We start from the raw sequence: 11423 nt of genomic DNA on the forward strand, positions 1-11423 counted from the left end.
GGAATAGAGAGATGGAGAGGGCAAGGCAATTGATAGTATCTTTGATGGTTCCACTCTTTCCAGGTATGTCTTGTTTGTCATTTAGGATGGGCTTTTCAGCACCTTGCAACAAGAAGCATTCTACCTAATGGATTGCAAAATTATTTAGGAGGTGATACTAAAAATGCCTTCTTCAAATAATAATAGTAATGATCGCCAATGCTTACTCATCACTGTGTCAAACACTGTGCCAAACTCTTTGGCTATTTTACTTATTTATGCTTCCAAACAATCATTATGAGGTAGAGATTGTTATTAAGCTCATTTTCAGATAAGGAAATCTTTGTCCAGCTGTATGTCAAAGACACACACATGCACACACGCACACACACACACACACAACAGGTTAGTGACGGAGGTGGAGTTTAAACACTGGCAATCTGGCTCTAGAGCCAACCTTATACCTAGTCCTACACCTAACCAGTGAACTATACAGTGTTTAATGTGATGAAGGTTCACAGTGACACACATATACACCACCACCACAACAAAAATAAGAATGGAGTGTGCTTCGCTTAAAAAAAAAAAAAGTATACTAAGCCTTTCTCAGGAAATAATTGAACACTAGCTCAATTTTTTTGCTGGTGTATCTTTTTTGTCCATAAAATGTATCCCCTTTTGAAAACACATATTCATCCATTCAGTCATTCATTAAATATTTATTGGGTTCTTATGTGTCAGCCTTTGTGCCAGGTGCTACAGGTATAAAAGTGAATAACTTCCTGTCTAGCGGGAAAGACCAGCAAACGGCAATCACCATGCTGGGTGAGGAGCACTTCCTCGGGGCGGGGAAGTTGTAGAAATAATGTCTACACCACGGGAACATCAAAACATGGTACCTTAACCAGCTGGTGCAACAGTAGTGTCAAGGAATGCTTTCCACGTGAGACAGAAGACTTCTCTATGGGACGCAGGAGAGCATCTGTACAGAGGCCTGCAGGGGGAAAGAGAATATGGCATATTCATCATGCTGCTGAGTGTGGGGATTCTGTGTGGGGTCTGGGCAAGTAGGGACTGGGCAAGAGAGAGGGGAAAGCAGACTCGAGAGTCAGGGAGATAAGCAGTGGCCAGGAAGTTTGGTCTTTGTCTAACCCAGGTCCTCTAGAAAGTGGACTACAAGGCAGAAATGAAAGCAATGACGCTTAATGTGGGGGATGCAAGGCCAGGGCAATGAGGAAAGTTATAAAGGGAAGGAAGGCAAATGCAGAAGCAAAGCAACATGAGGGAACTATAACACATGGCCTTGGTGGCCACCATGTTACAATGAGCCAAAAGGAGGCACAGCAAGTAACTAACTCAGCAGGTGAATCTGCATGGGACAAGGGACTTTGCTTGAAAGATTATAAGAAGAAACCTCTCCTTGTAGTCCACAAAAGTAGCAAGAAGGGGAAAGTTCTCTGCCCAGCTCCCTTCCATATCCTACTTTCCTTTGTTTAAGGAATATCTATTCGAAGTTAACTTCTCCATCTTTCTGGTTATGTCACCTGGCACAGCCCAAGAAGTCAGATGTCATGCTCCGTCGTGTGGCATTTCATGCGATTTTGGAAGTGGAGGTGGGTGTGTGACACTGGAAGGCCATGCAGGCCCACCACTTCAACTTGGACCCCAGACAGCAGAGCTGAGCTCCTTCATAAAGGAAAAAGGTAAAAGAATCTACGAAGGTGGGGAGGTTTGTGTGCAACACAGTCTTTCCCCTGAAAGAAGCTCTGAAGGGCTTCAAGCCTAAGGAAGCCATAATCAGGTTAGAGCTTAGAAAGCTCATCCAGGCTGTAGTGTGAAGGGGGGATTTGAAAGGGCAGATCCAAGAATATGCAGACCACACTAGAGTCTGGTCTAAGGTGGATGGACTTGTCCAAAACCAAAGCAGTCAAGTTGACTGTACTTTGTAACTAAGTGGATATGGAGGGTGAGGGAGAGACGTGGCACCCAGCTGTTTGGCTTGGGCAGCTAAGGATTAGAGTGTGGTGCCATTTCCCGAGATGGGGAATGGATAGAAAGGAACAGGCTGGAGGTGGGGCAGGGTAGGGAGGAAATAAAGATGCTGAATTCAGTTTTGAACATATTGAAGTTGAGCAATTTGAGACACATCCAAGTAGATGTGTTTTAAGGTTGTCGGTGACACAAGTCTGGTGTTTGGGAGCAATAGCTCAGCAGGAGACACAGATTTTTGATCAGTGGAGGTGGGTAATGAAGCAGGTGCGGGGGTGCATGAGATGTGTCAAGAAGAACATGTCAGAGAAGAAGAAAACAGGTTCGAGGGCCCAGCTTTCTTAGGCTCCACAATGCTACTGTATAATGACTGGGCAGCAAGACCAAGAGGAGACTCCAAAGGAAGCCAAGAATGACCAGAGATGTCCCTGGGGCAGGAAAGCTCTCCAAGGACATGGGGAACAATGTCAGCTGCTGCAGAGGAGTCAAGTCAGAAAAAGAGTGAGAAGTGTTCAATGGATTTAGAAATGAGCAGGTGATTGGTATCCTTGTTGTGAGCAGGGCCAATGGAGTGGGTTGGATTTGGGGTATGTAGAAGCAAAATGGGGAGAAAATACTGATCTCTCGTGCAGAGCTTACTTACAATTCAGAATAGTCACTGTGATTAGTGATGATGCAAAGGTCAAGAGATTGCAGGGCAAAAGAGAGTTCCAGTAGATTTTAGCTCCATACCCTATTCTGTTTCTTCACAGCACCTTTCACAATGTGAAGCAGTATTACTTATGTGCTTACTTGTTGTCTTGTCCTCTAGAATGGAAGCACCATGAAGTCTGAAATTTTGTCTTGTTCACTCCTGCATCCCCAGTGCGTGGCACAAAGTAGCCATTTAATAAATATTTGTTGAATAAAGGATTGGCTGAATCTGATGAAAATAGGTAAAGGAAAAAAATAAACACAATGAGTTTAATTATATGGACATAATGTTCAGATTCTTTATGAGGAATTATAGATGCGCATTAAAATCAGGAAAAGCAAGTTGTGAGGATGCCTGTAAGACATCTCCTGGGGTTGGCCTCCCAGACTTTACTCATAATGTAAGTGGACATCAACAATACTCAAAGACTGTGATGTACTTCCAGAAGACTTCTAATCTACAACTCTCCTATAGACATTTATTTATTTTAATTTTTTTAATGTTTATTTATTTTTGAGACAGAGAGAGACAGAGCATGAGCGGGGGAGGGGCAGAGAAAGAGGGAGACACAGAACCCTAAGCAGGCTCCAGGCTCTGAGCTGTCAACATATAGCCCAACGCGGGGCTCGAACTCGTCAACTGTGAGATCATGACCTGAGCTCGCCCAACCGACTGAGCCACCCAGGCTCTCCTCTCCTATAGACTTTTATGAAGAAGTGTTATTAGCAATTAGATTCTAAACTGCAAAGTAACTATCTTAGGGACTAAATAACATTAAATAAATAAATAGATAGATAGATAGATATGTATATTTGTGTGGGTGTGTGTGTATTTCCATTACTTTACTCAACTAAAAGACAGAAATTATGTACTTGAATTTTGAAGCTTGCATATTCATAATCTTGTATTCCTAGTAAAGGCAACATCATACATAGTATACAACAACGATGTCAAAGACCTACTTTACTGTATTGCAGGATGAAAGACCTACTCCCTATGGAATCAATTTTAGCGGAAGTAAACACTGAAATGGCAATTCCAGGAAGAATGCTGTCCTTGGCATAATTTCCTTTTTATCTCTACTTTCTATAGCTTCTATATGGTCCCATGTTTTAGCCACAATCAATTAATTATGTGCTCTGAAGTATTTAATAACTTTACCAGGCCCAATTCTGTTAGTGACTCACTATGGTAGATGTGTGTTCCATTTAGATTGTGAATTCTGGTCTCCAAACCTTGTGATTTCAGTGATAAGCATGAAATGTGGAGATATGGAAAGAGAATGTCTTCTCAATTTAAGGAGCATTGTTCTTCATGACTGTAGTAGAAATTAAGAAGGAAAGAGTACCACTTAAAGTATGTTACCAGTGTAAGGAGAAGAGCAAAACTCATAAAACCAGTGTGCTTTGGGGAAATTCATTGGTCTTTGAATGGATTTCACAAGTCCAGGGGTGAAACAGTCAGAGTAATATCCCAGATTGCCCTAGCTGGCTAATTAGTCAGTTTAGGGTAAATTAGGCTGGAGGAACATATATACCTTCAAATCTCAATGGCTTTCAATCATAACATCTTATTTCTGATTCTCCTTATACACGTATCTCAGAATTGGCTTTAGAGAGTTCTGCTTCCACTATGGTAGAGTAGGTTCCATTATCTGCTCTTCCTGCAAATAATGACTGTGAACTCTGAACAAAATACATTAAAAACAAAACAAAACAAAACAACAACAACAATAAAACTACTGAAGGTTCTGGAGAGTGAGCAAAAGCAGACAGATTTAGGGAGTCAAAACTTGTAAGAGTCGTCATCAGAGTTGATGATAACAGGAATTTCCCCTTTCAGTGGTGTTAGATTAAGCTTAAGTAGTAGCATGGGTGGGTTCAAATTCGAATAGAAAACCTGCTGTTCTTTCTGGCTTGAGGAATCACAGGCTCTGAGCTGGTCATTGCTGCTGGAAAGTAATGAGGGAATCCCAGAAAAGAGGCAGAGCAAAAGGGCCACCACTTCTGTGCATAAGCTTTGTCCAAGTCTCTGACCCCTGAACAATGTGTGAGGCAGACTTAAAGCAGCTTGTGAGAGGTGGGGGGGCGGGAACGCTAAGAGAAGCACATTGAGATGTGAGCTGCGATCCTCCACAGGCAACAGAGTTCACTGTTTGACTCTTTCCAAGTTAATCGCCTGCTAAAACAAAATCATCAACACTCTTTGTAGGAATATAATAGAAGCAAGAGTTTCCACAATATAACCAGAAACAAGGCAGGAAAGGGGGAAAAGAGGAACAAAAGGCAGAGGGGAAAACAGAAAAAACCCCAGAATATCTAAACAAAATCATATGGATAATTGCATTAAATATTAATGGATAAACACTTCCATCAAAAGGCAGACAGCATCACATCTGCTTCTAGCTCCTCACTCTACCTAAACTACAGGAAAGACTTTCTAACATGTTGCTTCTATCATAGTAAAAGGAAAGGAGCAGTGGGGGAAGCACATGATGGTTCTTACAGCTTCTGTTCAAAACTTGACAGTCATCATTTTCACTAGCATTTTACTGGCTAAGGCAAGTCATATGGCCAAGCCTGACTTTAGTGGGACAGGAAACTATAATCCACTCCCACTCAGAGGAGACAAATATTTTAAAATAAATAATAAAGTCTACTGCATGTTTACTGTCATGGAAGGGTAATTATCTTAGGGTGAATGACTTCTGCATAACAGGAATATTCTTACAGAGTATAGACTCTCCTGACAAAATCCAGCATCATCTATGTAACCACAGAAAGCTGAGTGACCAACTTGCTTGCCCGATCCATACACTTTTCTCAGAGATTCTGTCTTTTGCAAATTTGAACCACATGAAACCACTTCTGTGGATGCAGCTGTTTGGGCCAGGGTGTGGATGCCTGGCCGATGTTAGGTCAACTGGATTTTCCAATCTGGTCTGTCCTATTATATGCCTAAACTGCAGTGCCAAGCAAAGCCAGGAAGATGAGATGGAAGTCTTTGGCCCTTGTAAAGGTGGAGAGAAAAAAAATCAAACAGCAGGAAATGCTCTATGTTGATATAACCTCACCCACTTTTGTTAATTTCTAGGGCTTAACCTAACTTGAGGGCATTTGCACCATTCCAAATGCACCACTCCCATGGCAGTCTATATAAACAGTGCTAGGGATTCACTTAGACTAAAATGTGAATGTTGCCCCTGCAGTTGTACAATACGGTAGCCCTGGGTTTCTTTTTTCCTTTTGCCATTACAGATAGAGAACTCATGGAACTTACAGAAAGACACAGAGACCTCATTCTCAGGGTAATAGGCAATGACCAGAGTAATTTTGCTGAGCATACTGAAAGAGAACAAGCTTCCAGTTTGGTGCTTGGATCAGTCAGTGCAGGACCAAATTTGTAATGGGATTGGTTAGCATGATGGGATACAATGGATGGAGACCAAATGAAGTATAAACTGTGACTAATCACAGAATTTTTGCACTTTTGGTGTAAAAATCCTTGCTATAACAGTTAATTCTACATATATATACATATTGCAAATAACATATAGTTATTTGATAATGCCTTTTCTCTTTTCAAACACAAAAGAATATAATCCAGTACATATTTTATGTATACACATACCTCTCATTGACTAATTTATCTTCATATCTTATTTCCAGATAGAAATTCCACATTCTATAGCTTTAGCTCTTTGATTTACCTTCGAAAACTGTGTAAGCATGTCTCTATCAATTTGATTTTACAAACCTGTCTCTTTAAAAAGTGAAACATCTAAATATAAGTTCAGAGCCTCATATATTTTAAGACTTTTGCCTTCCTTTGTCACATAATTTAAAAATATGGCACATAATCTTATCTCGTACAATTCAAAACAGGAATACAAAATGTATAGACAAAGCCTCTCCTGCTGGTTTAAACACCATTTAGCAATTTTTACAGTTGAAGGGTTTGCCAACCTAACTATCAATTCCTTATTATAGTGAGTATATGAATTTTTTTAATAAACCAAATAAAGATGCTTCTATAGCCAAGCACAGCATGTATCTTTCAAAAGTCAGTTCTAAGCCCCTTGCTCTTAATCCTATTCCAGTATTTTTTGGAATCATTAAAACACAGTAAACTCTCAATACCTAGACTCACAGAGAGAAATGCACAGCAAAATTCATTCCCCAATCATTCTTAGTTGGTTTGGGTTTGCATTTTGATACTTAGAACACGCATGTGAAATTAAAAAAAAATTTTTTTAATTATTATTTATTTGAGAGAGAGTGCACGAGCGAGTGCATGAGTGGGAGAAGGACAGAGAGAGAGGGAGAGAGAGATTCTTATGCAGTCTCCATGCTCAGTGTGGAGCCCAGTGTTGCAGCTTGATCCCACAATCGTGAGATCATGACGTGATCAAGAGTCGAACGCTCAACCAACTGAGCCACCCAGGTGCCCACCAGTTTTTTTTATATTATCTAGTGTTCTTTATTCATTTGCCTTTATGTAGATATTTTCTCTTTGGGGACTAAATAAATTGTACCAGATACATTTCTTTAGATCATGTCATCATCACTTAAATTGTTTAGAAAAAAAAAAAGATGTATTGACAATTCTTCTTAGCATGTCTTTCTGTATAATGTGCTAGCCTGCTGTCTTGGACCATCAGTTGAAAATTATAGCACAGTACAACAAAGTAGATCAGTTGATAAATGAACTTGACCATCTTTTGCAAAGTTAAAAGCGCCATATCAATTTAAAGTGTTGCTATTGCCCATAATTAAGGAGACAAAAATCACCAGCTGAGGCTAAACTCAATCTGTTAACCAGTGGAACAGATTGTAAAAATATTTCCTTACAGCTCTTCTGAACTGTGTAGGTTTTTGTTTTTTTTTTTAAGAACAAGCTTTGCACATAAAAGGAAATTGTTTCTGAACGCTAGCTAATTTGGTTTTGCCTGATGGTTCTAGGACTCATTTAGATGCCTTTGGTGAGCCCTCAAATAAGCTTCATTCAAGGATCAGAGTTATTTACTGGAAGACGCTTGACTGGATTTGCCAATTCGCTAATATGCTCCCTTGATAAGACGACAGGACATGGAAGTCCGTTCTCAAAGAGTTGAACCTCCCATCTATCTCAAAAGATATTTGTTCCCCTCGAAAGCACAGTTGGTCTTCTTGGAACCTTGACTAATTTCACTTAAGATGTTACACTTGCTCCCCTCTGCCAGACAGCTCTTGTAATAAGGGGACTCTGTGGGTTCCACACTCTTTCCTGTATAGTTGGCTTCTGTCTGCAATATTGTGAATAGCTTCACTAACACAGTTCTGCAGTTCAACTCAGGCAAGAATTACAATCAAAGGCGGGCAAAATGCATTTCAGGAATTTATTATTTGCCATTTAGTATCTCTCAATAGCTTGAAAAGTGTTTTAAAACAGCTGCATCAATATTTCTGTGTCACCCAGCCTTGTGGGTAAGCTGAAGACAAATCACTCCACCCAGAACTGGAAACCCTAACTTTTTATCCCTAAATTAAACAATGGCAGCATTTACTTGAGGAAGGGGGATATGAGGGAGACACCTGTCTCTGTCAGGTACCAGCTGGATGGACCTTGGGCAAGTCACTTGCCTTTCTTAGGCCAGTTTGCTTCTTTGTAAATGCGGGTAATACAGCTTTTATGAAGAATAAGTGAGAAGATATTCAAAGTGATAAATAATATGTATGAAGGGCTTGGAAATACTAGTTACATTATCCTGTAGTATATTAGTTAGGGTCCCCAGAGAAAGAGAGCCAATAGAATGTATATCTATCTATCTATCTATCTATCTATCCATCCATCCATCTATCCATGCATCCATCTTTATATTTATATGTATTTATAGTCATAAGATTCCACCCATCCATCCATCTTTATAGTCATAAGATTCCATATGTATATATGGAGGTCAGTATTTTTCTGTCAAGCCCTTCAAGTGATTGGATAAGACGTATCCACATTTTTGATAATGTGCTTTACTCAAGGTCTACCTATTTCAGTGTTAATCTCATCTAAAAAATACCTTCTCAAACCAAATAGCTGGGCATTGCGGCCTAGCCAAGTTGACACACAAAATTAATCATGACACACAGTAATGAGAAAATAGTACTTTGTGGGTGCCACTGTGCTAAGCACTTCATATTTATTAATTTATCTACTCCTTCACCATAACCCTTTGAGGTAGCTACTGTTTTCCATTGTACAGGTGAGAAAACTTGAGCACAGAGAGGCTAAATAACTTGCCCAAGGTCATGCAGCCAGGCTTTTGTGCTTTTAACCACTGGGCTAGACTGTTAGCAACCTGAGGACAGACACATGGGGTCTGTCTCTGCTGTGGCTGGCATAAGGCTATATGAATATTTGTGAAGTGGATACTTTGAATATCCAAATGGCTCACTTAGCTAACCTCTTGGATTCCTTTAAGCAATGTGATCTTTTCTGTAAATTGACTAGCTGTTTTGTTTTTGATTTCATCTTGTGGATGAAACTTCAAAATGACATATTCTTTTTTATGTCTAAGACACTCCCAGCCATTAGTGACAATGGGCTGTGAAAGTGGATTTAAATGTACACAGCAAATGAAGTCGTCCATATATACAGGCTATAAGAAGACAATGTAAGTTTCCAAGTTGACTTGTGTATGCCAAGGGAATGGCCCAGACAGGGAGAATATCTGGAGTAACTATAAAATATGGATCCATCAGTATAAAATATTTGCTCAAACATCCCCTATAAATGTAATATAATATAATATAATATAATATAATATAATATAATATAATATAATTTATAAATTATATCACATGATACTGCCTGGATGTATAAACACATTATAGCCATACAGAAAGAATGAGCTTTAAAAACGATGAGATGGGGAATAAACGTTCATCAAAATTCTACTTTTCACATCATTACGGCTCTTCTTGTGTCTTCCTCATTTTCATTTTCACTGACTTGAAGTCTTGAGTAATTGGAAGTTTATCCCTCTAAACAACTTAGTGAGAAACGAATTGATTCACCCCATTGACTGCATGTAGTCAATGAGATAATGAGGGCCAGCAGAAGACTACCTTGAGGGTTAAATAATATGTGAAAGCCTTTGACACGGTGTGTGGCACTTCCTTTTCTCACAAGAGACCCAGTTTTGCATAGTTGTCAAGAGTACAGACTCCAGAGGGAGATCTTTGGTTTCAAATCCCAGCTTCACCAAGGACTAACTGCATCTGATTAGATGGGGTTATTTTGTAGATTAAATGAATTAAAAAACAAAACAAAACCCAAAACCAAGTAAGTAACATCCTTACAACATCCTGGCATGTAGTCCGCACTATATAAATGTTACTGATCATCATCACAAGGGCCCAGTGAACAATAAGAGTTACTGGTTGTAAAAACCAATGTAATGACATGCCGAGGCCATTACACCTCTATCCCTATTACTTTGTTCATCCAAAATGCTACATAATGAAAATGTTCAGAATGATGACTTTGAGGTGGAGGTGGAGGAGTTAAGATGGCAGGGCTTTAGGGGGACCCTATGCGGAATGATGACTCTGAACCACTGCCCTAGGATTTCATTCATTTGTGTACCAGTCACATTTTGCCCTACCTGTGTACTTTACTTGATATTTGTCTCTAAATAGACTGGGATCTAACATCAAGACCTACTTCGTTATATTGGAGAGCAGTTATAGTAAAATCACGGACTTGACGTGCTAGTAACATTTATTTTTCCGAAAATACAAGACAAGCACATAACCAGTAAACCATTTCCCTCACTAGAAGAAATGCTGCAAAAAAAAAAAAAAAAAAGAAAAAAGGCCGTGTTACACAACCCTTAAATTATGACTGCTTCAATTATATTCATTCTACTTAATGAGATCGAAGAATTTACCAACATATGTTAGATATCAAACCAAGTTTCCTTCAAAACACCCTAGTTCTCAAGAAGCATAGCTAATTGGGATTCTAATCTTTTTATTTTCTGATTCTTGATTGTTATTTTCTTTTGGATGAGGAGAATTTCCATTTCTTCATCCTTCTTCATTGGGCCACTTCATAATGGTTCTATTTGCCTTTAAATACATAAGGCTTAAAGAAACATTGATCATTGTTATCACAGGCATACTAAACATACCAAGTTAAATTTTATCAAATTAACTGGATTCCATATGCATGCAGAGAGACAGATTCAAGTTAAAGAGCTGAGACTAGAACATTAAAAGAGAAATTCAGCAATACTGAAATCAAATCTACTTCTGTCGAAAGTATGGAACTGCTACATTGAACTGACCATAAATAATGTTCTAGGTAAATGCAAGTGACAATGAATCAGACCTTGTGATCTTCCCATTATTTGCCATCATTCTTGATGCTGGAGATAGACCCTTCTCATCTAAATGAGAATCCCAAGCAGGTTTCTTTTAAGCATTTTTGGACTAAAATGCTAACATCTTGGAACCCATTAGATAGCCAGATGCTTTTAGTTCAAAATGGCCAAGCTATCCCCTTGAAAATATATCAAAAGTTTGGACAAGTTAAAGTCATTTCTCTAATCTATATTTCTAGGGTTCTATTCTAGTCCTCAACGCTATTGTCTTTATTGCAGATGCTAAAGTCATTATTACTTTAACTATTAGGGGGAAAAATCATGTGTTCCAGATCCACACTTTTAGTTGGTCTTCCTCTAAATCTATGTGACAAGATGAAAAGTGATCTCATTTGAGAAAAT

At 39.1% G+C, this 11423-nt stretch overlaps 1 long non-coding RNA gene across 1 annotated transcript; it reads left to right on the forward strand.

Moving 5' to 3' along the window:
* Positions 1-2853, forward strand: LOC125161050 (uncharacterized). The gene is made up of 3 exons (XR_007150457.1): positions 1-63; positions 1533-1682; positions 2780-2853. It is a non-coding gene; the product is annotated as an uncharacterized LOC125161050 (long non-coding RNA).
* Positions 2854-11423: the final 8570 nt, after the last annotated feature.

This window comes from Prionailurus viverrinus, chromosome A2 (assembly GCF_022837055.1).
Source record: "Prionailurus viverrinus isolate Anna chromosome A2, UM_Priviv_1.0, whole genome shotgun sequence".
Lineage (NCBI taxonomy): Eukaryota > Metazoa > Chordata > Mammalia > Carnivora > Felidae > Prionailurus > Prionailurus viverrinus.